The following is a 24,031-nucleotide window of genomic DNA, read 5'->3' on the forward strand; positions in this document are numbered from 1 at the left end:
TGGAGAAATGTTCTTGATTTAATATAAAGTGAATAAAGGATATAAAATTATATAATTATAGCTCAATTTTTAAAAAGGACAATGATAAACATAGATAAAAGACTATAAATGTACTAAATAATAGCAAATAATATCCATTATATTATATAATAATAATTGCAAATATATTAAATGTTACTAGAGGGACAACAGATTTTTATTTTGTTATTTTGAGAGAGGATGAGATGGTTGGATGGCATCAGTGACATGATGGACATGAGTTTAAGTAAGCTCCAGGAGTTGGTGATGGACAGGGAAGCCTGGCATGCTGCAGTCCATGGGGTTTGCAAAGAGTCAGACACAACTGAGGAACTGAACTGAACTGACTGATTTCTACTTTCTTACATATTCTCTACAATAAATACATATTAGTTTTATAATAAGAAACAAAATTTACTAATTTCTTTTTAATTAGATTTCTGCAAAGGTAGAACACAGCTGAAGACATACAGAATCAATGGTTTATACTGATATTTGTAGAGGCATTTATATCTTTTCATTTTTAAGGGTCTTATGCCTCTTAAATCAACATAAATTCAGGGAAGGCAATTATGTTATTTCTTCTGTGAGTTCCTACAATCTAAACTTCTATGCTCTGCAAGAGGGTACTGTATTCTCAGGACCTAATCCAAAAAATACTTGTAAAATGAATTCCCTGAAACTAATCTGGTAGGTCAACAACTTTTCCCTACCTTCTTACACTAATGTTTGTCATAGTTAAACCAAACAATTCTATAAATACTGCCCTACATTTAAAAAAATCACACATTCAGTTCAGTTGCTCAGTCGTGTTCAACTCTTTACCTTGGTATATACTTTTGCATACAGTGTTTAATTTAATATCATTTTATTTAAGAAAGTAAATCATAATTATTAGAATTTTAAAGTATTACTGATATTTCTTCAGAAAGTTTTCATTAAAAAAAGTGATTCTGAAAGGGTTTGAACATTCTTATGTTTATTATATTTATCTGTCGAACTTTGTTTCTAATCATTTGTCTTCTAAAAAGTTAATTAACAGAAACTTCAATTAAGTAGAGTAGAGATCAAAAGGGGGAGCTCTCATGCTCTGTGACACGGCTGAGTCCAACAGGAAGAAAAAATACTCTTCTTTCTTTTGAATCGGCAAAGATTCAGCCAATGAAAAGCCACAGACTCTTGGTTTACTACAGCCCTCCCAACTTCCTTCTCCCCGCTATAAAAGAGTTCTCCTTCCCTTGCCCTGCTGAGACTTGCACAGGGCCCACCACAATGGCAGACTCCAAATTGTAATTTTGTGCTGATCCCAAATAAACCCATTTTTGCTGGAGAAATATCTGGCAGTCTATTTTTTTGGGTCAACACCCTTTAGAATGATTGATGGCAAAGTTATTAAATATATAAAGAATTTAGAAATTGAGTCAACAAATAATGAATTTTAAAGTTAACAGTACTCAGGTTAGTTGCTATAAACCTTCCTTGGCCTTTACTTTTTTTCCTCTCCCACAGATTGAGCACACTCAATATTTGGAATTAATTATGGGAGTACCGATTAGTCATGCAACCCAAGGGGGAATGAGCTATTGGACAATGATAATTAACTAAAGCTTATCTATTTAATTGCCAAAATTTATTTCAACTAGTTTTAAAAGAAATATTTCTAAAATGTTTAATCTATTTTTCTTCCTTTTAGGCAGAGTATACTCAACACAATTTAACCTTTGGGATGACTTAAGGATATCATAATAGCATTTTAATTATGCATGATGATACTTAGAGAATCACACTGATATTCGTTGATTTGCCTGCCCTTTTGCTGAAAAGTTCCAGAGTGTTACAGACTTTGTTTTCTGTCTTTTCACCTCTTGCTATCTCCTCTTCCCTTCCTGTCTTCTTATGAACTACTCCATGCAAGCAGAATATCCTTCCCCTAATTACTTTCTGAACCTATAACAAATAAGAAACAATAAAACAATCACATTTCATTTATTAGCCATTCAAAGATGAAAAACATAGTCCCTGGCAGTCCTTAAAACATTAACAGCTTAATTATACTAAAAAGGGTGCCATGGGAACCCAGAGGATGGGCATCTAAAAAGTTTGGGGGTTTCAGAGATGGCTTCCTGGAGGAGCTAGTTCTCAAACTGAAAAAACAAAGGATGAGTAAGTAGGATTTGACAGGCAAAAGAAAGTGAGAAAATGGATAGAGAGGAGGATCAAGTTTACAAGCAAAAGAAACAGCATGGTAATAATAAAAATAATGATACCTCACCTTTATTACTTGAGGGGTTAATTTACTAAAATCCACCTAACAACTCTATGAGGACAATTATTTTCATTTTAAAGATGAGTAAACTGTGGCACAGAAAAACTGTTTTGTGAAAGGTAACACAACTAAAGTAGCAAAGTCAGAACTTGGGCAGCTTGACTCTAAAGCTAACACTTTTAACCACCAAGCTTTATTGCTTATTTATCCAAAGTTATGAAAGCTAGAGAGAAGGTGATGTTTTGGGAGAGCTACTACAAGAAATGTTGGAAGATTGCAAATACGCCTAAGTATTGCAGAAGAGAGGGCAGAAACCAGATCTGAGGAGCCTAGTAAGCCAGGCACAGGTGTTTGGATTTTATCCCATGGGCAATGAGAGTCACCCAACAGAGGAGTAGCAGTATCACATTGCCTTTGATAAAGATTTCTGAGAGTCAGAACAGAGAAAAACAACCAGAGGTTAGACTTCCAAACAGGAGACTATTCTAGGATGCTTCGTGTGAAAATAAAGATCTGAACCAAAGCAACAGAAGTGGGAATGAAAAGAAGGGGACAAATTAGAGATAATTAGGACATTGAATTTATAGAATGTATGGCTGGGATGAAGAAAATTAATGATAGGGAGAAATTAAATATAGCTCTAGTCAAAGCAGAAAACAGATTTTGAGGGGTGTCAAGGTTAATATAAAAGGTTAATTTTAGACATGTTTGAAGTGTTTGTCAGACACTGTATGTGTGTGTGTGTGCGCGCGAGCGTGCTTAATCACTCATTCATGTCCAATTCTTTGTGATCCCATCGACTGTAGCTCACCAGGCTCCTATGTTCTGGCAATTTTCCAGGCAAGAATACTGGAGTGGGTTGCCATTTCCTACTCCAGGGGATCTTCCCAACCCAGGGATTGAACCTGTGTTGTTTGCACCTTCTGCACTGGCAGGTGGATTCTTTACCACTGAGCCACCTTGGAAGCCCCCTTTGTAGGACAATAGAAAGAAAGTGAAGGGGCTCAGTCGTGTCCGACTCTTTGTGACCCCATGGACTGTAGCCTACCAGGCTTCTCCGTCCATGGAATTTTCTAGGCAAGAGTACTGGAGTGGGTTGCCATTTCCTTCTCGAGGGTACTTCCCGATCCAGGGACTGAACCTGGGTCTCCCACATTGCAGGCAGACACTTTACCATCTGAGCCACCAGCAAAGCCCTTGTAGGACAATAACAACATAAAAATAGCTACCACTTACACTGAGCTAATTCCAGCCACTAGTCAAAGAAATTTACATGTGTTGATCCACAGAATTGCCAAAGCAACCCTATAAAGTATTTATGTTAATTTCATTTTACTTGAGGCAACTAAGAGGTTAAGTAACTTTGCCAAAGGTCACACAGTTATAAGTGGCTGAGCTGGGACTTGAGCCCATCTACCCTAGATCAGAGTGTATTCTGCCTTTAATAGAGGCATCAAGGAAGAATGGCTTAGACTAAAGATAGGATTTGAAAGTCATCAGTATACATAGATAGAAGCTCAAGCCATGAATATTCACTTAGATACAGAGTGTGCAGTTTTTCTCCAAGTATGGTCCTTCAATCACTTAGGTATAAACACCTTGAGGATATTTTATAAAGTGAGGATTCCTGGGCATCCCCTAGGTCCATGTAAATAATCTCTGGGATAAGATGCAGAAATATGTAATTTTCACTTTCCAATTGATTCTTATGCAAAAGTTTGAAGATCACTGATAGGAATGAGCAAAGAACTGAGTAACAAAGACATTGAGTTTATTAGAACTATGTCTACAATGAAAGCAAACAAGTTCTGAAGAAGTATAGTAAGGGCCTAAGCAAGCACCTGATGGATTTTTTAAATCAAATCTAAGCTACCATGTATTATAAGATGCAATAGTCTCTTATATACCACAAGAAGAGAAAAATAGGAGACCTCTCATGTAAAGCCAGAACAACAGAAGAGCTAACAAATACAATGTAGAATACATGGAAACTAAAACCACAATGCAAAAAGAGACAGCAAGAAAACTTGCAAGTCTCTACCTTTCAAGTACTGGGCACTAGCTAGAGGGAATTTTATCCAAAAGACAGTTCTTACACAGGTTTATGATCTGAATTCACACTACCAGCAGGGTGTGAGACAAAAAAACCTGCAATGCTCAAACAGAGAATTTAATTTAAAACGGTCTCAGGTAGAAGTGCAAATGACTGCTAGAGGCAAATGCAAGTCCTTTCTGAAGTAATCTGATTTCAATCTAGGACAATAACAACTACAAGATGTACCCCTATTTTGGAAGTGTTTTAAATGTGGAAAAAATATGTTTTAGAATCACTAAAATACAGTAAATGGAATGTAAATCAAGGACTATTCTGAATGCCCAGACACTTTGGGGTGGAGTGTTGGTGGAGTGGCTACTTTCTGGCTCTCGAGCGTACTTCACACATAATTTCATACAGGTGTTGATTTCTTTGTAAAAGAACTACCAAAAAGATTATTAAAAATTATAAAAATCCTTTTCTTCCCCATCACAATAAACGTTTTTAATAATCCTTTTAAATATAAAAAGTCTCAACCATAAAAAAATATAAACCAAACAAACAAAACAACCAACAAGTGAGATCAGACAACTTGTACCCCAGAGTCTATGTAAATGCTTCAACATTCTCTGGAACTTTGAGAACTAGATTGCAAAATTCACCACAAGCCCTGGCAACTGTCCAAACACGGCAGGAGGAAGAGAAAACTTTGCTCCTGCCAAGGAAGATGATTTACTGTCCCAGTCCAACACTCGGGTTTCTTTCTTTCACTCACAGGCCACAAACATACTAACTTAATATTTTCATTATATCCAGAATATCCTGGCCCCTTTTAAGAAAAGCTGATCACTTCTCAACAAAGCTACCATGAAAAAAAATTTCTTCAGCACTTTCATAATTTTCCAGAAAAGGAGTGTATTCCTGGTTCAGACAATGCACTTTTCATCTTTTCCAAGGGTAGTATAAAACATTGCACAAATCACTTCCCATGACTGCTCTGGGATCTTATAAAACTGCAATTTCACTGAATAGCAAGCATATCATCCAAATAGGTTGTTAGAGGACTAAATGGCTTTAGAGTGAAAGTTAAGCACTAACTGATCACTGTGAGAAGTCCCCCAATTCAAATGTGTGACTTACAAATACACTAATTATATAGCCAAAGTGCTGCCTTCTCCCTGCTTTTAAAAGATGAAGGTCCTCAAATCTCTCTCAGAGTGCAATATATCTAGAGCAATTGATAAAAGAATTCTAATCTCATTCTCACTCTTGCCACTCCCTACCACAGTACTTCTTTCACTAAGGAAAGCTACTTCCTTTCCCAGGAGCAAATGTATACATATACATATGTACATGAATATAGGGATTTTCTAAGACTGCAGAAAGTGAGGTTTCCAACACCCCTACCTACAATTTAATATTAACTTTCCCACAGAAAAAAGAGAATAATGGTTTTATATAGTGCCATTACTATTCAACCATGTCATAAAAATACTGTTTCTACATCTATCTGTGGAAATTTTTTTTTTTAAAGTAATACTATTCACAGGTAACAAAACTTAAACAGCACAATAGAAAATCTACTCCTGGACCATTGATTCCCAACCACATTTACTGCTTTCCCCTCTCTGAAGATAACTACCAACAGCAGATTCTTGAGAACAGAAAGAAAAAAATTATTCATATGCCTAAGTACTATTCTTTCAGTGACTCTCCTGTCATATACATCAATCAGCAGGAAAGAGTCATCAGATTCTAGAAGCTTGGCCATCTTTTCAATTACATTATTACTGGTTCATTCCTTACATTGCATCCTTGTTGCTGATGCTACACTCTTGGATTTGATGATGATGACATTCTTTTCTTAGGCAATTCCCCCTCCATTTCTATGGATCTGAGGACTGAATCTGCATGGTTCCATTAAGGAATATGTCATGGAGAGAGCTCTGGATTGAGACATAAGTCCTGGATTCTTTACTGTTTCTGACATTTAACTAGCAGATAATCTTAGTTGTCACTTCCTTTCTCTTAGCTTTGAAAAATATAAAATATTATGTAAATATTCAGTGGTAGAAGTAGCAGTGATAATAAACTCTTGTTGGTTTTGATAGTTAAGAGGGATAAGTTAAGATAAACTTTCTTGGGAGTTTCCTGTATTTCTATTTCAGAAATCTTTTTGACTTGTCAGGTTTTCCTTGCCCCTAATTAGCAATGTAATTCCTCTCCCTCGCTAATATATATGTATGTATGTGTATACACACATGTATGCATATATATATATATATATATATATATATATAGTCTTGACACTAAACTAGTTCTGAAGTTCTTACCACTTTACATTTCTAGAAATATTACTTTTATAGGGACTTCTGTTTATACAATGCATTTCTATTCTCCCTAATGAACAAAGGTACCTATAACCTGTATTATTTAATAAGGCATAGTGGCTAAGAGGTGGATTCTGCAGCAAGACTCTTTGGAGGTGAACCCTGCATGATCTGAGGTAAGTTTCTTAAATCTTCTATGGTTTCCCCTACCTATAAAATGAGAATAATAAGTCTATATACCTATTTCAGAGAATTATATGTAATAAATCAATACAAAGTTCTTAAAATAGAGCTTGGCTCATAGGAAGCACTCAATAAATGTTATTGATATCTTAAAACCTTTATATTATGAATATTATATCTAAAATTTTGTTAGTATTATCATTGATGTCCATAATGATACTGAAAAACCACAAAATTCAAAAATCCCTCTTAACTATCAAAACCTCAACTATATCCATCTTATTCTAATATTATGTCATACTATGAAGTTTGCCAACAGATACTCTATAAATGCTATATAAGATGACTTTTCACAAAGTGAATTCACAAAGTGAATTTCCCACAATATTTAAATTACTTATAGTAGTAACTTTACAATAGTGTTGTACAAACCTGATTTTTACACCTAAGGCCTTCTCTACATTCAGTCCTCCTCAAACAACATTACTTTGGGGGTTGTCCTAATATATTTGTTTTTTATTTCTACTCAAGATGATAATTTATTTCTTATCAAGTACTGACCACCATTTCTCTGAATTTTAAGAGTTCAAATCTACCCAGATGTCCCAAAGGCACCTAAAATTCACATCTGAAACTTAGTATATCATCATTCCCCTGAAAACTTTTTCTTTTATGTTTTTAATCTCACTTAATGGTACCATTCTCCCTACCCCTCAACCCACAGGTCCTGAGGATTTCAACACCTAAAACACTTCTTGAATCATCTATACCACTGCATTCTTACCACCACTAACTAGGTGTCTTAGCCTAGGCCTTCATCATTTTTTGCCTGGACTACGATTTGCCTAGACTCCTAAAGTGATTTCCCTGTCACTGATCTTGTCCCACTAAAGCTATACTCTTCTCTGACTCTAGAGTGATCTATCTAAAATTATAATCCAGTCATGTCACTTCAGAGAAGGAAATGGCAACCCACTACAATATCCTTGCCTGGGAAATTCCACAGACAGAGGGGCCTGGTGGGATCCAGTCCATGGGGTTTCAAGAGTCAGACATGACTGAATGATTGAACCACCACCATCACTATGTCACTTCAATGTCTAAAACACTTCAGTGACTCCTCACTGCTTTCAGGATAAAGATCATACATGTTCTCAGGGCATACCGGGCCCTCCATAACCCATTCTCTGTCAATCAAGTTCTTTTCTTCTGCCTATACTACATGAACATATGTTTCTAGTGTTCATATTGTTCTTTTTTCCTAGAATAGTCTTACCTATTATGCAAGACATAGTTTATCAGTTAATCTGTCCATGAAGCTTTCCCTTTGCATACCTATATGCTTAATATATTATATTGAAATAATCTGATCATGTCCTCCCCATTAAACTGAAAACTGAGAGGACAGGGATCAAGTCTCATTCATCTTTATGACCTTAGTACCTAATTCAATACCTAATAAATGCTTACTAAGCTGAAATGAATTAAAAGCCTAAAAGCCATGCAGAGTTCCAAGATGAAACCTACTGACAAGTCATCTCAATATGAGGTAAAAGGACGATGTCTATGCCACTGAGACAAAAGAGGGTTTGAATGACTAACAGGAACGCCTGAGTTATTCTTTCAAAAAGCAATACACCTAGGATTGTCTCCTTAGCATCCAGAGCTCAATATTCATAATTCCAGTTCTTTTTCCTATTAGCAAGTTGCAGTATCTTAACCACATCGACTTTTAACCCATATGCCTGAAGTGAACAACTGTTCTAAAGGGCTGAAGTAATCTATTGATGGACAGAGTTGTTGACAAGCTAGTCTGTAAAGAGACACCATTAAGCCCTTATGTTTTTTTCAAACTGGACTTGTTGGCACAACTGTTAAGGTCTTAACATGAGAAATAGCATATGTTATTGAATAGCACAGAGGGCAAAAGGACAAAACCAGATTTTCCTGCCTAGCTGAGGTAGAAGCTTAGTTAACATGTCAAAATACATTTTACTTAAAACGCATCTGTGAAAATTTATATTACCCTCTTCTTAATTTTCCAATTCTTCATTAGTTTTTAATGTGTATACTTTATTCTAGCTAACTTTATATATCATTCTAGCTAACTATAACTATATAGCCAAATGTAGATGTGCTGAGGGTCTCTCAATGTTTCACCAGCAGCCAAAGTACAAGAGGCATAGAGAAGACCCTATTATGATGGCTAAACATAAGATAGCTTCATTGTTCCTAAGAACTTTTCATGCATCCAAACAGCCTACTCCTGTGACTGTGTCTACATAACTCACTTAAGACTCAGATGACTTTTTATTAAAGCTAATGCTAGGAATCTGCATAATTTTCAGATTTCATTCCACTTCAGTTCTAACACCATTTGCTGAGTGCCTAAATGTGCCAGATTTCGTGCTAGACATGGAGGTAGAAAGAGAAAAAGGTCACAGTCTAAGGGGAAATAAATTCAGTGTCTAACCAACATAGGCCTTTGAACTTAACTCTAAGCTAGTACGAAGCGGTTGTTGTTCAGTTGCTAAATTGTGTCCAACTCTTTGTGACTCGGTGAATGCTGCACGCCAGGCCCTTTTTGACTTTTCATACTGTTCATGGGGTTCTCCTGGCAAGAATACTGGAGTGGTTTGACATTTTTCTCCTCCAGTGGACCACATTTTGTCAGAACTCTTCACTATATAGACCCATCCGTATTGGGTAGCTGTACACGGCATGGCTTGTATCTTCATTTAATTATCCAAGACCCTTCGTCAGACAAGGGAAGTACTTCCCTTGTCCCTTTGCCTCCACGAAGGTAAGTACTAAGCTGGTGTCCCACAAAACTTGCGGTTGACCCTCCAATGCTGCTTTCACTGTGGTAACTGACCAGGTTTGCCAGTCTAGCTCAAATGAGCTCTGACTAAGACAGACTCAATTTCCTTTAATATGATCAACTCTCATCTTTGAACTAAAAACTTCCTATTGGCTGCAAACTAGATTTCACTGAAAGATATACAAGGGGTGCAGCACAGCAAAACCAAAAGGCACAGCCAAACATATTTGCAATGATAAGTTCAATAATTAATAATATTCTTATGTACATGAATATAGCTAATAACTTCTTATAATTACATTATATATAAATCCCTGGTATTATGCTAGCTGAGAGATTAGAGTATTTGGAAAGAGGTTTGACAAAAAAACAAAAGCAATACATAAACTGTTTTATCCCCCTGATTACAAGAGTAATACATGCTCATTCTACAAAATTTGGAAGTCACAGAACAACAATCACTATAAACTCTAGCAGTCTAAGACTGTTAAGGTATTTACATACTATTTTGGTATCTACGGTAGCTCAGACAGTAAAGAACCTGCCTGCACTGAAGGAGACCTGCATTTGATCCTTCGGTTGGGAAGATCCCCTGGAGAAGGAAATGGCAACCCATCCAGTATTCTTGCCTGGAGAATTCCAAGGACAGAGGAGCCTGGCAGGCAACAATCCATGGAGGTCTCAAAAAGTTGAACACAACTGAGCGACTTTCACTTTCTTTGGTATGTATTAAATCAGTCTTTATTATTTTAACCAAAGTTCAGTCAGTTCAGTTGCTCAGTCGTGTCCTACTCTTTGAGACCCCATGGACTGCAGTTTTCCACCAGGCTTTCCTGTCCATCACCAGTTCCAAGAGCTTGCTCAAACTCATGTCTATCGAATCGGTGATGCCATCCAACCATCTCATCCTCTGTTGTCCCCTTCTCCTCCTGACTCCAATCTTTCCCAGCATCAAGGTCTTTTCGAATGAGACGGTTCTTCGCATCAGGTGGCCAAAGTAGTGGAGATTCAGCTCCAAGCATCAATCCTTCAAATGAATATTCAGGACTGATTTCCTTTAGGATGGACTGGTTTGATTTCCTTGCAGTCCAAGGGACTCTCAAGAGCCTTCTCCAACTCCACAGTTCAAAAGCATCAATTCTTCGGCGCTCAGCTTTATAGTCCAACTCTTACATCCATACATGACTACTGGACAAACATTAGCTTTGACTAGACAAACCTTTGTCAGCAAAGTAACATCTCTGCTTTTTAATATGCTGTCTAGGTTGGTCATAACCTTTCTTCCAAGGAGCATTTTTTAATTTCATAGTTCCAATCACCATCTTTGGTGATTTTGGAGCCCAAGAAAATAAAGTCTCTGTTTCCATTGTTTCCCCATCTATTTGCCATGAACCGATGGGACCAGATGCCATGATCTTAGTTTTCAGAATGTTGAGTTTTAAGCCAACTTTTTCACTCTCCTCTTTCACTTTCATCAAGAGGCTCTTTAGTTCTTCTTTGCTTTCTGCCGTAAGGGTGGCGTCACCTGCATTTTTGGGGTTTCTGATCTTTCTCCCAGCAATCTTGATACCAGCTTGTGCTTCATCCAGCCTGGCATTTCGCATATTGTACTGTACATATAAGGTAAACCAGTCAGGTGACAATATACAGCCTTGACGTACCCCTTTTCCTATTTGGAACCACTGTTGTTCCTTGTCCAGTTCTAACTGTTGCTTCTTGACCTACATTCAGGTGTCTCAGGAGGCAGGTAAGGTGGTCTGGTATTCCTATCTCTTTAAGAATTTTCCACAGTTTGTTGTGATCCACACAGTCAAAGGCTTTGGCGTAGTTAATAAAGCAGATGTTTTTCTGGAACTCTCTTGCTTTTTCGATGATCTGACAGATGTTGGTAATTTGATCTCTGGTTCCTCTGCCTTTTCTTAATCCAGCTTGAACATCTGGAAGTTCTCAGTTCATGTACTGTTGAAGCCTCACTTGGAGAATTTTGTGCATTACTTGTGTGAGATGAGTACAACTGTGTGGTAGTTGGAGCATTCTTTGGCATTGCCCTTCTTTGGGACTGGAATGAAAACTGACCTGTTCCAGTCCTGTGACCACTGCTGAGTTTTCCAAATTTGCTGGCATATTGAGTGCAGCACTTTCACAGTATCATCTTTTAGGATTTGAAATAGCTCAATTCGAATTCCATCACCTCCACTAGCTTTGTTTGTAGTGATGCTTCCTAAGGTCTACTTGACTTCGCACTCCAAGATGTCTGGCTTTGGTGAGTGATCACACCATCGTGGTTATTTGGGTCATGAAGATCTTTTTTGTATAGTTCTGTGTATTCTTGTCACCTCTTCTTAATATCTTCTGCTTCTGTGAGGTCCATACCATTTCTGTCCTTTATTGTACCCATCTTTGCATGAGATGTTCCCTTCATATCTTTTCTTGTAGAGATCTCTGGGGATTCTATTGTATCCCTCTATTTCTTTGCAATGATTACTGAGGAAGGCTTTCTTATCTCTCCTTGCTATTCTTCGGAAGTCTGCATTCAGATGGGTATATCTTTCCTTTTCTCCTTTGCCTTTTGCTTCTCTTCTTTTCTCAGCTATTTGTAAAGCCTCCTCAGACAACCATTTTGCCTTTTTGTGTTTCTTTTTCTTGGGGATGGTTTTATTCACAGCCTCCTATACAATATCACGAACCTCCATCCATAGTTCTTCAGGCACTGTCTATCAGATCAAATCCCTTGAGTCTATTTGTTACTTCCACTGTATAAATGTAAGGGGTTTGGTTTAGGTCAAACCGAATGGTCAAGTCGTTTTCCCCACTTTCTTCAATTTAAGTCTGAATTTGGTAATAAAGAGTTCATGATTTGAGCCACAGTCAGCTTCCTGTCTTGTTTCTGCTGACTGTATACAGCTTCTCTATCTTCGGCTACAAAGAATATAATCAACTTGATTTCAGTATTGACCATCTGGTGATGTCCATGTGTAGAGTTGGTTTTTTGTTGTTGTTGTTGGAAGAGGGTGTTTACTAAGACCAGTGCGTTCTCTTGGCAAAACTCAGTGAGCCTTTGCCCTGCTTCATTTTGTACTCCAAGGCCAAACTTACCTGCTACTCCAGGTATTGCTTGACTTCCTACTTTTGCATTCCAGTCCCCTATGATAAAAAGGACATCTCTTTTTGGTGTTAGTTCTAGGAGGTCTTGTAGATTGTCACAGAACCATTCAGCTTCTTTGGCATTAGTGCTTGGGGCATAGACTTGGATAACTGTGATATTGAATGGTTTGCCTTGGAAACGAACAGAGATCACTCTGTTGGGTGCAACAGAGATTGCATCCAAGTACTGCATTTTGGATTCTTTGGTTGACTATGAGGGCTATCCATTTCTTCTAAGGGATTCTTGCCCATAGTAGTGGATATAATGGTTATCTGAAATAAACTCACCCATCCTGGTCCATTTTAGTTCACTGATTCCTAAAATGTCGATGTTCGCTCTTGCCGTCTCCTGTTGACCACTTCCAATTTACCTTGATTCAAGGACCTAACATTCCAGGTTCCTAAGCAATTGTTCTTTACAGTATCGGACTTTACTTCCAATACCAGTCACATCCACAACTGGGCATTGTTTTTGTTTTGGCTCTGTCTCTTCATTCTTTCTAGTTATTTCTCCACTCTTCTCCAGTAGCATATTGGGCACCTACTGACCTGGGCAGTTCATCTTTCAGTGTCATATCTTTTTGCCTTTTCATACTGTTCATGGGGTTCTCAAGGCAAGAATACCAAAGTGGTTTGCCATTCCCTTCTCCAGTGGACCACGTTTTGTCAGAACTCTCCACCATGACCTGTCAGTCTTGGGTGGCCCTACACAGCATGGCTCATAGTTTCATTGAGTCAGACAAAGCTGTGATTCATGTGATGATCAGTTTGGTTAGTTCTCTGAGATTGTGGTTTTCATTCTGTCTGCTCTCTGATGGATAAGGATAAGAGCCTTGTGAAAGCTTCCTGATGGGAGAGACTGACTGTGGGGAATCTGAGTCTTGTTCTGATGGGCGGGGCCATGCTCAGTAAATCTTTAATCCAATTTTCTGTTGTTGGAGAGACTGTGTTCCCTCCCTGTAATTTGGCCTGAGGCCAAACTATGGTAGGGATAATGACAGTAATGGTGACCTCCTTCAAAAGGACTTATGACCGCACTGTTATATTCAGTGCCTCTGACCCACAAAAGGCCAGTGTCGACTCATGCCTCCACCGGAGAATCCTGGATACTCACAGGCAAGTCTGGCTCAGTCTCTTGTGAGGACATTGCTTCTTTTTCATGGTGCACCCAAGGTTTTGTTTGTGCCCTCCAAGAGTCCATTTCCCCAGTGCTGTGGAAGTTCTGGAGTCAAATCCCACTGACCTCCAAAGTCAAACTCCCTAGGGGTTCTCAGTCCCTTTGCCAGATCCCCAGGTTGAGAAATCTGTTGTGGGTCCTAGAACTTTCTTAAAAGTGTGAGAATTTCTTTGGTATAATTGTTCTGCAGCTTATGGGTCGTCTGCTTGGTGTCTCTATGGTGGGACTAATCTCGACCTCCTCCAAGAGGGCTTATGCCACCCGCTGCGAGTCCCAGGTCTGCTGCAGCCAGAGTTCCTGTCCCCATGGCAAGCCACTGCTGACCTGCGCCTCCGCAGGAGACAGTCAAACACTCAAAGGCAGGTCTGGCTCAGTCTCTGTGTGGTTTCTGGGTTCTCGTGTGCACAAGGTTTTGTTTGAGCCCTCTGAACATCTCTGGTGGGTATGGGGTTTGATTCTAAATGTGGATTGCAAAATCCAAAATGTTTATGTAAATTGCCTTTCTACTTAACAATATATGATAAATATTTCCTTGTATCATTAAATATTCTTTTAAAGTATATTTTTTAGTAGCAGTAGATAAATATTTATGTAAACTACCTTTTTTTTTTCATTAAGATACAGTCTAGAAAATAGTATTAAGTTAAAGACAGTTTTGATGCTTCTGATACATACTGCCAGATTGCCTGGGGCTATTTTAGATGAAGAGGTTACCTTGCGTAGACTGAGACAAAGTCTTACAGTTCACAATTCTCACCATGTCTTGAGGCTATTTCTCCAATTTATAATATTCTATTTTAGGCAAAGTTTCTCTTGGTTAGTTTCTTATTCAAACTTTATGACAAATCAGATTAGTAGAAAAAATAGAAACTGTATGTATATAGAGTAATATATATCAATCTGCCTACTACATTGTTAATAAAAGTATCTCTAAAATGCTTAAACAGAAGAAACTGAGATTCTAGGAAGTACCTACAACAAATTTCCTTCTTCTTTAAACCTAAAGCTCATATGTGTGCATGCATGCTCTGCTGCTGCTGCTGTTGCTAAGTCATGTCAGTCATGTCTGACTCTGTGCGACCCCATAGATGGCAGCCCACTAGGCTCCCCTGTCCCTGGGATTCTCCAGGCAAGAACACTGGAGTGGGCTGCCATTTCCTTCTCCAATGCATGAAAGTGAAAAGTGAAAGTGAAGTCGCTCAGTTGTGTCTGACTCTTAGTGACTCCATGGACCACAGCCTACCAGGCTCCTCCGTCCATGGAATTTTCCAGGCAAGAGTACTGGAATGAGTTGCCATTGCCTTTTCCACGTATGCTCAGTCATATGTAACTCTCTGTGACCCCATGGGCTATAACCTGCTAGGCTCCACTGTCTATGGAATTTTTCAGGCAAGAATACTGGAGCAGATTGCCATTTCCTACTACAGGGGATCCTCCCAACCCAAGAATCAAACCTGTGTCTCCTGCAGGCAGACTATTATTTTTTAATTAATGTATTTATATTAATTGGAGGATAGTTACTTTACAATATTGTGATGTTCTCTGCCATACATCAACATGAACTGGCCATAGGCATATATGTGTCCCCTTCTTCCTGAATGCCCCTCCCACCTCCTCCCCCATCCTATCCCTATAGGTTGTCACCAGAGCACCCGCTTTTGGTTCCTTGGGAGTTTGGAGGTCATCAAACTCCCACAGGCTATTTTAAATATGGTAATATATATGTTTTAATGCTATCCTCTCAAATCATCCCAACTTTTTCTTCTCCCACTGTGTCGAAAAGTCTGTTCTTTATGTCTGTGCCTCCTTTGCTGCCCCGCACATGGGATTGTTGGTACTATCTTTCTAGATTTCATATATATGTGTTAACATATGATATCTGTTTTTCTCTTCCTGACTTACTTCATTTTGTATTATAGGCTCTAGGTTCATCCACCTCATTAGGACTGACTCAAATGCATTCTTTTTATAGGTGAGTAATATTCCATCCCAACATTTCATGCAAAGATGGCCACAATAAAGGACAGAAATGGTAGGGACCTAACAGAAGCAGAAGATATTAAGAAGAGGTGGCAACAATACACAGAAAACTATACAAAAAAGATCTTCACAACCCAGATAATCATGATGGTGTGATCACTCACCTAGAGCCAGACATCTTGGAATGCGAAGTCAAGTGGTCCTTAGGAAGCATCACTGTGAACAAAGCTAGTGTAGGTGATGGAATTCCAGTTGAGCTATTTCAAATCCTAAAAGATGATGCTGTGAAAGTGCTGCACTCAATATGCTAGCAAATTTGGAAAACTCAGCAGTAGTCACAGGACTGGAAAAGGTCAGTTTTCATCCCAATCCCAAAGAAAGGTTAATGCCAAAGAATGCTCAAACTACCATACAATTGCACTCATCTCACATGCTAGTAAAGTAATGGTCAAAATTCTCCCAGCCAGGCTTTAACAGTATGTGAACTGTAAACTTTCAGATGTTCAAGCTGGATTTAGAAAAGGCAGAAGAACCAGAAGTCAAATTGCCAACATCCACTGGATCACCAAAAAAGCAAGAGAGTTCCAGAAAAACATCTACTTCTGCTTTATTGACTATGCCAAAGTCTTTGACTGCATGGATCACAACAAACTGTGGAAAATTCCTCAAGAGATGGGAATATCAGACCACCTTACCCTGCCTCTTGAGAAATCTGTATGCAGGTCAGGAAGCAACAGTTAGAACTGGACATGGAACAACAGACTGGTTGTACAAGAAGTACATCAAGGCCGTATATTGTCACCTGGCTGATTTACTTTATATGCTGGACTGGATGAAGCACAAGCTGGAATCAAGACTGCTGGGAGAAATATCAATAACCTCAGATATGCAGATGACACCACCCTTATGGCAGACAGCAAAGGAGAACTAAAGAGCCTCTTGATGAAAGTGAAAGAGGAGAGTGAAAAAGTTGGCATAAAACTCAACATTCAGAAAACTAAGATCATGGCATCTGGTCCCATCACTTCATGGCAAATAGATGGGGAGACAGTGGAAACAGTGAGAGACTTTATTTTGGGGGGCTCCAAAATCACTGCAAATGGTGACTGCAGCCATGAAATTAAAAGGCACTTGCTCCTTGGAAGAAAAGTTATGGCCAACCTAGACAGCATATTAAAAAGCAGAGACATTACTTTACCAACAAAGGTGTGTATAGTCAAAGCTATGGTTTTTCCAGTAGTCATGTATGGATGTGAAAGTTGGACTATAAAGAAAGCTGAGCACTGAAGAATTGATATTTTTGGACTGTGGTGTTGGAGAAGACTCTTGAGAGTTCCCTGGACAGCAAGGAGATCCAACCAGTCAGTCCTAAAAGAACTCAGGATTGATGCTGAAGCTGTAACTCCAATACTTTGGCCACCTGATGCGAAGAACTGACTCATTGGAAAAGACCCTGATGCTGGGAAAGATTGAAGTCAGGAGGAGAAGGGGACAACAGAGGATGAGATAGTTGGATGGCATCACCGACTCAATGGACATGAGTTTGAGCAAGCTGCGAAAGTTGGTGATGGACAGGGAGGCCTGGCGTGCTGCAGTCCATGGGGTTGCAAAGAGTCAGACATGACTGAGTGACTGAACCGAACTGAACTGAATATTCCACTGTGTATATGTACCACAACTTTCTTATCCACTCATCTGCTGATTGATATCTAGGTTCCTTCCATGTCCTAGCTATTGTAAATGGTGCTACAGTGAACACTGGGGTACATGTGTATTTTTCAATTCTGGTTTCCTCAGGTTATATGCCCAGTAGTGGGACTGCTAGATCATACAGTAGTTTTATTCCTAGCTTTTTAAAGTAATCTCCATACTGTTCTCCATAGTGCTTGTATCGGTCTGCATTCCCAACAGCACTCTTTCAAGCATTTATTGTTTGTAGATTTTTTGAGGATGGCCATTCTGACTGGTGTGAGAGGATACCTATAAGAAGACACTGATGAAAGAAATCAAAGGTGATACAAATAGATGGAAAGATATAACATGTTCTTGGATTGGAAGAATCAATATAGTGATAATGACTATACTACCCAAAGCAATCTATAGATTCAATGCAATTGCTATCAAATTACCAACAGTATTTTTCACAGAACTAGAGCAAATAATTTTACACTTTGTATTGAAACAAAAAAGACCCCAAATAGCCAAAGCAATTTTGAGAAAGATGAATGGAACTGGAGGAATCAACCTTCCTGACTTCAGACTGTACTACAAAGCTTCAGTCATCAAGACAGTATGGTACCAGCACAAAAATAGAAATGTAGACCAATGGAACAAGATAGAAAGCCCAGAGATAAATCCACATACCTATGGACATCTTATCTTTGACAAAGGAGGCAAAAATAAACAACAGAGAAAAGACAGTCTCTTCAACAAGTGGTGCTAGGAAAACTGGTCAACTACATGTAAAAGAATGAAGTTAGAACACCTTCTAATACCATACATGAAAGTAAACTCAGAATGGATGAAAGACCTAAATGTAGACCAGAAACTATAAAAACTAAGTCTTAGAGAAAACCATAGGCAGAACACTCTCTGACATAAATCACAGCAAGATCCTCTATGACCCACCTCCCAGAGTAATGGAAATAAAAACAAAAATAAACAAATGGAACCTAATTAAATTTAAAAGCTTTTGCACAATGAAGAAAACCATAAGCAAGGTGAAAAGACAACCCTCATAATGGTAGAAAATAACAGCAAAGGAAATACCTGAAAAAGAATTAATCTCTAGAATAAACAAGCAGCTCATGTAGCTCAATAACAGAAAAACAAACAACTCAATCAAAAAAGTGGGCAGAAGACCTAAAAAGACATTTCTCCAAAGAAGACTTACAGATGGCTACTAAACACATGAAAAGATGCTCAATATCACTCATTATCAGAGAAATGCAAATCAAAACTACAGTGAGGCAGGCAGATTCTTTCCCACGGTGCCATCTAAGAAGCCCCTTGGAAATCACCTGGGAAGTCCCTGGGAAATCCCAAGGGCTGCAAGAGACATGGGTTCAATCCCTGGGTCAGGAAGAACCCCTAGAGTAGGAAATGGCAGACCCACTCCAGTATTCCTGCAGGGAAAATTCCATGGACAGGGGAGGTTGGTGGGCCTACCATCCATGAGGTTGCAAAAAGTCAGATGACTGAGCATATACTCACAGTAAAGCTCACATTGTTGTTGTTATTCAGTCGTATCTAACTCTCTGTGACTGCATGGATTCATAAATACAGATAAATCAAAACTGCTAAACTCAAAACTGCTAAACTCAATTCTGCAGAATATTTATAGTCTTTTATAGCATATTCTTCATATCCGTACTAAAAGGCAAAAATCTAAAAATTATCAAGCAATACTTGAAAAGTATTTACAATTATTTACAAAGCCTTTAAGCACCAAATTTTGTTCTAACAAGTTTAAAAAGTGGCACTACTTTTATTACAGTTATTTTTTAACACATGAAGAAACAAGCAAGATTAAGTGACTTGTCTAATAAATAGCAAAAACAGTATTCAAATCAGATCTCCAGACTCTAAATATGGTGCCCTTTCTGTTTCTGTACTGCTTTCAATAAATCATAGAGGATCTAATTCTCTCTATATTTGTCCTCAGATCACAAATAATATTAACAGATTTATTTTCCTAATGTTATTTATTTGAGCCAATATTAAAATAAGTTTGCATTCCTTTAGTACACACACTGATAATGGAGGGGGCAGTAACTAATACAACTGTTGATAGCAGACAGATGCGAGCTTAAGGTTAACACTTTTCCTTTGTTTAAATCCACACACAAACATGTCTGACTGAGTATAATTCAATTTGCAAATTCTTTTCCAAAGAAAACAAATATTTTATCTAACAGAACTATTTTCCCTTCAAATATACTACTATGAAGATAACTACTGAGAAAAATATATCTTTAGAGTAAATTCTATTCTCTCCTTTAAAAAAAAAGCACACACATATACTCAAAAATAAATATTTCCTTCAATTTCTTCCTCCTACCCACCAAGCCCCCAACTGCCTCTAACAATGAAAGAATAAAAATATTAACAATGATGGTTTAATTGGTGATTTTCAACTTTTACAAAGCCATCCACTGTCATTAATTTAGCATTATCTTTAATATACTTGCTAATTATAGTTTGTGTGATTTAATTAAGTTGCTTTAAGAAACTTAGCTTTATTTTAGCAAGATTTGGACATATCTGCCTTCCTTTATAGTTTCTTAAGAGCAGAGACATTTTATTTTTCTATTATCCACTGACCTATTATATGATAGTCATTCAGTAAATATTTGTTGCAGTGATTCAATTAATGTAGAAATACATAAAATGCAACACATCTAATAATTAATAAACTTTATTAATATATGTAATGTATATATCCCACTACTTCAAAATCAGGATTTAACCTTAAATTATATTTGGCTTTTGCACAGCAAAGGAAACCACTGACAAAATGAAAAGACAGCCTACTGAATGGGAGAAAATATCTGCAAATGATATGACCAATAGTATCCAACATATATAAATAGCTCATACAACTCAACACCAAACAAACAACTCCATTAAAAAATGGGCAGAAGAATAAAAAGATATTTTTCCAAAAAGGAAGATGTTCAGCATAGCTAATCATCGGTGAAATGCAAATCAAAACCACAATGAGATACTACCTCACAGTTGTCAGAATGGCTATCAACTAAAAGAACACAAAAAACAGTGTTGGTGAGGATATGGAGAAAAAGGAACCCTCACACACTGTTTATAGGAATGTAAATCGGTGTAACCACTAAGGAAAACAGTATGGAGGTGTCTCAAAAAACTAAAAATAGTACTGCCATATTCCTATATCTGAAATATACATATATATCATATATATCTGAAAAAAATAAAACAAAAGCACTAATTCAGAAAGATACATGTACCTCAAGAGAAAAACAAGTACTGTATGATATTACTTATATGTGAAACCTACAAATTACAACAAACTAGTGAATATAAGAAAAAATAAACAGACTCAAGATACAGAGAACAAACTATTGGTTATTAGTGGGGAGAAGGAATGGGGGAATATGGATAGAGGATTAAGAGGTAAACCTATTATGTATAAAATAAAATACAAAGATATATTGCACAACATGGGGAATACAGCCAATATTTTATCATAGTTAATGGAGTATAACCATCAAAAATATGAATCACTATACAGTACACCTGTAACATAATATTGTACATCAACTATACTGCAATAAAAAAATAAAATAAATAAATAGATAGGCAAGCAACAAGAAAATGAAACCAAATGTTAACAAATTTTTCATTCCAGGAGGTAGGTGAAAGGGTTTTATTAATATTATGCTATTCTTACTTTTTGTTTGAAATATTTAGCTTTTAAATGACATAAACTTTTAATACCTTACCTCTATATATGTATATATTCATGTAAAATATGTGGATAAGGAAAACAAGAATAGGAAAAAAAAATGAAACCAGCAGTGAAATTTGTCTATAAAATTTGTCATAAATTGTGTGTACCTGCCTAGTATTTCACAAATATTTCACAAATATTTCAATAAGGGCAAAGTGAATATAGATTTTTAAAAAAACAATAATTTTTAAAAATCTATTAAAGTAAGCCAGAAATACAGGAGATTTAGACATTTAAAACATATTGCAGTAAATTTGGTAGGCTTTCCAATGGCTCAGTGGGTAAAGAACCTGTCTGCCAATGCAGGAGACACAGGAGACGCATGCTCAATCTGTGGGTCAGGAAGATCCTTTGGAGAAGGAAGTGGAAACTCACTCCAGTATTCTTGCCTGGAAAACCCTAGGGACAGAGAAGCCCAGTGGGCTACAGTTCAAACCGTCACAAAGAGTCAGACACAACTAAGCACGCACACATACTGCATAGTAAATTTGGTACATCAAACACAGATGAACTAGAGAAAATACTAAGAGAAAAAAAATTACTAAAATAGTAAATCTGATTTAAGTGGTTCACTCATTTATTCTTGAAAAATAGGAACAAAATAACACAAAAAAGAAGGAATGCTTTTCTAAGAATAGTATGTATGATAATGTTTTAGGAAATAGGTGTTTTAAGGATGAAAAGAACATAATTCAAATCAGTCTTGTTAAGGAAAGAATTAAAATCAATTTTGTTACAGACATCTTAAAAATAAAATCTAAAGATTCAAAGTTTTAAAACCTTTATGAGCCACCTGGACAACACACACACATACACACCAAGGTACACACATGATAAATAAACAGTTGATAAAACTATTTTTCTACAAGCCCAAATTTTAAAAAAACACCTAGTATTTGGAAGTAAATCTATTTATGTTACTAAATGATAGATGATTAGGAAAATGTCCTTTAAAAACATAAACTGAAGTCAGTCAAAATATAGAGAGATAATATTTACAGTTCAGATGGCTTCAGTATTTCACAGTATAAAAAGGTGAAACTACTGGAGAGAAACCACAGGTGTGCTTTTGCAAGCCTGTATGACTAGGCAAGGGCTTCCCTGGTGGCTCAATGGTAAAGAATCCACCTGCCAATGCAAGAGACACAGGTATGATTCCTGATCGGGAAAATCCCCTGGAGAAGATATGTTTAAAACAAGACTGATTTGAATTATGCTCTTTTCACCCTTAAAACACTCCAGTATCCCACTGACAGAGGAGCCTGGCAGGCTATAGTCCATAGAGTTGCAAAACTTAGCGACTAAATGACGACAACTAGGCAAAGTTGCAAAGAAATCTCAATATGAACAAATAACAGGGGGTTTTGATTGAAGCAAAATATTCATAATTGTAGGCAGTCTTTCCAAACAATCTGCACATACACCACTCAGCCAGCTTAATATATAACAGTAGAGTACTGAAATGGAGCTGTTAGTCCAGTCTCCTGATTGTTCCAGATAAAGCTCTCCCTGACCCCATTTTTGGGTCGACTTCACGTCTCTTGCTCAAGGAACACTTTGGAAGAACAAAACTTACATAGTTGTAAAGATTCAGCATATTATTTGTTCTTTCTAAATTTCTGTCACCTTTTAATATTATTGATCAAAATGAATAATTTCAGATCAGAAGGAACTTTATTAATAAAAATAGAAGTGAATCAGGCACAAATCTTATAAAAAAAAAAAAGTTGCTCAGTTGCGTCTGACTCTTACATCTTTCACCAAAAACACTCTACCTCAAAACAGAAACCTGTAGCATAAAACACAAAGCTATAAAACTCCTAGAGGGTAACACAGAAGAAAACCTAGGTGACTTTGAGATTGGCAATGACTTTTTAGATACAACACCAAAGGCATAATCCATGAAAGAAAAACTGACAAGTATGCCTCTATTAAAAACTTCTGCTTTGCAAAAGACATTGGCAAGAGAATGAAAAGATGAGCCACAGTCTGGAAGAAAGTATTTGTGAAACATATCTGATAAAGAACTTGTGTCCAAAATATACAAAGAACTCCTAAAAGTCAACAACGAAAAACCAAACCAATCAGTTTTAACACTAATCTTTAAAAAGACCTGAACAGACACTTCACCAAGATATACAGGTGGCAAATGAGCATATTAAAAAATGCTCAACACCATATTTCACTAGGGAATTGCAAATTAAAATGAGATATCGTTATTTACCTACTAGAATGGCTAAAATCCAAAACAATGACAAACACCAAATGCTGAGAAGGATGTAAAGGAAGACGAACTCTCATTCAATGCTGGCGGACTGCAAAATGGAAAAGTCACTTTGGAAAATAGCTGGGAAATTATTACAGAGCTAACCATAAGTGATCATGGTGTGGCCTAGAGCTAGATATCCTGGAGTGTGATGTCAAGTGGGCCTCAGGAACCATTACTACAAACAACGCTAGTTCAGGTGACAGAATTCTAGCTGAGCTATACCAAATCCTAAAAGATGATGCTGTAAAAGGGCTGCACTCAATATGCCAACAAATTTGGAAAACTCAGCAGTGGCCACAGGACTGGAAAAAGTCAGTTTTCAT

The 24,031-nt window shown here is 37.4% G+C and overlaps 1 protein-coding gene across 5 annotated transcripts in view; it reads right to left on the reverse strand.

Annotated features, from left to right (window-relative positions):
• The window catches only part of CEP57L1 (centrosomal protein 57 like 1), a 75,977-nt gene that overhangs the window by 38,313 nt on the left and 13,633 nt on the right, over positions 1-24,031 (reverse strand). The window contains exon 1 of one of the 5 annotated variants that reach the window (XM_061131617.1): positions 16,119-16,216. The exons of the other annotated variants lie outside the window; for them this stretch is intronic. The gene's annotated coding sequence lies outside the window, so the exon portion shown is untranslated. Of the gene's footprint in view, positions 1-16,118; positions 16,217-24,031 lie in introns of those variants that run through there. 5 annotated transcript variants of the gene reach the window in all.

This window comes from Dama dama, chromosome 28 (genome assembly GCF_033118175.1).
Source record: "Dama dama isolate Ldn47 chromosome 28, ASM3311817v1, whole genome shotgun sequence".
Taxonomy (NCBI): domain Eukaryota; kingdom Metazoa; phylum Chordata; class Mammalia; order Artiodactyla; family Cervidae; genus Dama; species Dama dama.